Below are 3,671 nucleotides of genomic sequence, written 5' to 3'. Positions count from 1 at the left end.
TTTGGCCTCTCTGTGTCTATGGCAGACACTCTGAAGGAGGGCCCGTCTCTACTGCTGGTGCTGAAGTGGGGTGGTGAGCTGACGCCAGCGGGTAGAGTTCAGGCTGAGGAGCTTGGACGAGCCTTTCGTTGCATGTACCCTGGAGGACAAGGTATAACTCTACATATGCACCAGCCAGAAAGCTGGCCTAATAAACTGGATAAAAATACAGTGGCCCTAAAAAGTATTTTGAAAATGAAGTCACTCTTAACAGTAAGAAAGCTGCTTGGTTTGATATATTGTATCTAATGCAATGACATTCAGACATTTTTAAGTGTGGCTTAAGTGTCTATGTACTTTTTGGGGCTCCTGTATGTTTTTTAATTGGGCAAATAATATAGAATCTGAGAGTTCTTTATTAATTCCGGGGCCAGTTTTACATAGCGTCTTAGTATTGAAGCTTTAAAATTACGGTTTTCCCAAAATTTAAATCACTTTATATATATTTAAAATATTCATTAAAATATCCTCATACAGTTTGAATAGCCTTAGATCTAAATCCTTAAAGTGTTTGTGTGTGTGTGTGTACTTCAACTTATACAATTATATTACATATTACAGATATATTGTGATATTAATATTATATAAATTATAATATTATAGATAATAAGACTTACAACAAAGCATTTTTGTCTCAAGAAGATTTTCGTGAATCCAGTTGTTTACAAGAACAGTTGTTTTGCTCCCTTTGCATGAGGTCATGATACATTGGATGCATTGACAATATATTGTGTCTGTTTTTAGGTAGTGGGGCAGTTATGCAGTTTTTCAAAGCTCATAGCTTTGGGCAGGAAACCTGTTCCACCTGCTTGTTCAGTGGGCTTGGTGTACAAAAGCATGTAGGGGCAGGACTTGGGAGGAATGAATACTTACTTTACCTCAAGTAGCACCTTTAACTTTCAGTTTGCCAGCACAAAAACTTCCTAGTCATGCTGTGGATTCTCTCCTGTGTAGTTCCATCACTCCCCCCTGGACCTCAAATTCAAGTCCATATTTGCACATTGCACCTAATTGAGTGTAACTCATTAAATGTCAGAGTTCACAGTCTTACAAAGACCAAACCATTTTCTCTCATCTTAGCATCAGCAGCAGCTTGCTATGCTGGTTAATGTGGTGTTCTTTTACCTTGAATTGTTAACTAGACAGCTGCAGGTCCATTGGCTGTGAGTCCCCTATTGACTGTGGTAAGAAGACATTTTGGATTTGTGCGTGGTCTTGATATTGGGTTAATGCATCGTCTGCCCCATTCATCATTTTAATTCTTTAACATCCATCTCATTAAACTAATCCAATTAGAAGGACGCCACAGGAATAGTCCATACTTCGCTTTAGCCACGGATTGTGTGGAAGCTTCCATGATATGGACATTGGTCATACTTTGACATACTGAGATAAAATATCATAGTTCATTAGTTTTTTTTTTTTCCATAGTAGCAAGTACATTTAGCAGGTTTATTTTTGTCAGCATAGAAATTTTGAAAATGATAAAGTCTACACATTTTTTTATGACTTTATTTGGTGTTACACGTAACCTTTGGTGAACTTTTCTTAGACAACTGTGCCATTATTTCAACAATCTTTAATGTCTATTACTGCAGTAGCATTCATTTCAGGCTTACCTCCTAAACGTCATGTAAAAAAATGAGTGCTTGCTTTACATGTCAGTGTGATATCTTGTCTAAATAGGTGGAATAAGACAGTGTCAACCAGATTATTTAGATGGTTTAAACAATCTTTTCCATGAAAGCCTGTTTCCACCACATAAGAAAAAAAAAACATGCTTTGGACATAAAAAGTCATATTTATGGGATGCAAAAGTCAAAATTAAGACATGACAGTTAAGTCAAAATTATGAGATAAAAATCATAATCAAGACATAAAAATGTAAACGTTTGAGATAATCATAATTATGATTTAATATGTAATAATTAGATTTTTTCATCTTATAAATATTACTTTTTGTCTCAATTTCAACTTTTTGTCATAATTATTACCTTACAATTGTTGCATAAAATGGCGACTTTTATAATGTCATAATTGTGACCTTTTTTTTAAAATTATTTTTACTATGTATCTAGTATCTAGTAGTATCTAATTATGCTTTACCAAATCATGATTTACCTATCTTTTAGGCTTTTCTGGACTTCCAGTAAGGCTGTATATACACAGGACATGTTCTTGGATTCAAAACCAGCTTGATAAAGCACATTGTAAGCACATCTCAAAATTGTTACTAATTTACTGTCTTAAAAATATAATGCTCGGGGTAATGGCTAAATATAAGACACTTGCTTACATGGAAAAAAAAAAAAAGAAGAAAGCAAGAATGCATCCTGTGCGAATGGCCACAAAAATAAATCTAACTGTCAGGTAGTTTGTTTTAGGGGACTCATCTGTTCTCTCAAATGGACATTCTGGAATCTTAAATCAGAGTCCTGTTTGCTACTTGATATAGTGCAATGCAGCACTCATGTGAGAAGCACCTAAACCCATATTGCCAGATGCTTTCAACAGTGTGGATGCATTGAAATGCATGGTTTTTCGAATTTTGTGGAGAAATTCTTCAGCCAGCTGGTTGTACAGTACATTGTATGTAGGTTTGTAAACAGTGGTTATGTAATGTGAATGTGTGTGTATCCTCAGGCTCGTTCCTTTGGCTCCAGGAAATGCACATACATCTGGAGCTCTGTTCTTGTAATTGTTATTTCAAAGACTGTTCCTCTGTGCTTTTGCAGGCGACTATGCCGGCTTCCCTGGTTGTGGCCTTCTCCGTTTACACAGCACTTACCGCCATGACCTCAAAATTTACGCATCCGATGAGGGTCGTGTGCAGATGACTGCAGCGGCGTTTGCAAAGGTTTGTTGGGTTTCGTCTGCGGGGTATGTTGGTATTACATAATGCTTTTAGATGGGATCAATGTAAACTGCAATACATTTACAGAGGAGTTCAAAATTGTGCTATTTTCCTTGTTCATTTTATTTATTGTTTTGTTCTTTTTTTATTTCATGTGACTGTATTCAGGGTCTGTTAGCACTGGAAGGAGAGTTGACTCCAATCCTCGTTCAGATGGTGAAGAGTGCCAACATGAACGGACTGCTGGATAGCGACAGCGACTCTCTCACTGACTGTCAGCAGAGAGTCAAAGCTCGATTACATGAGATCATGCAGAAGAAATTAAACTTTAGTGAGGAGGACTACAATAAGGTGAAGCAAGTTGCAACTGCTTATTTAAAAATGGCTCATAATCTCAGTCTAACTAAACTAGCCTAAAATTTGTCCTGTCTCTTTAAGTTGTCTCCAACAGGCAGCCCATCTCTGGTGAACTCTATGGAGGTAATTGTCAATCCAGTCAGGACTTGTGATCGAGTTCACACCCTCATTAAAAGCCTTACTTGTCAGATCTGTAAAAGGCTGGAAGACCCCAAATCTGCAGGTTTGCCCTCTTATTTTGGCTTCTTACTTGCAGTAGTCTTGAATATTAGAAGTGCTTCCTAAGTGCTTGCAGTATTGTTATTACTAAACTCTAAATATTAATACATAAATATTAAATATGTAAATGTTAAAAATATTTTTAAAAATAATTTTAAATGTATATAAAATATATAGATATATATGTATGTTTATTCATTTT

At 36.1% G+C, this 3,671-nt stretch overlaps 1 pseudogene; it reads left to right on the top strand.

Moving 5' to 3' along the window:
• Positions 1 to 3,671, top strand: part of LOC107679614 (inositol hexakisphosphate and diphosphoinositol-pentakisphosphate kinase 1-like) — a 41,460-nt pseudogene that overhangs the window by 21,517 nt on the left and 16,272 nt on the right.

Source organism: Sinocyclocheilus anshuiensis, unplaced genomic scaffold, assembly GCF_001515605.1.
Source record: "Sinocyclocheilus anshuiensis isolate Anshui unplaced genomic scaffold, SAMN03320099.WGS_v1.1 scaffold288, whole genome shotgun sequence".
Taxonomy (NCBI): Eukaryota; Metazoa; Chordata; class Actinopteri; order Cypriniformes; family Cyprinidae; genus Sinocyclocheilus; species Sinocyclocheilus anshuiensis.
This window is presented reverse-complemented; position numbering and strand designations above follow the sequence as displayed.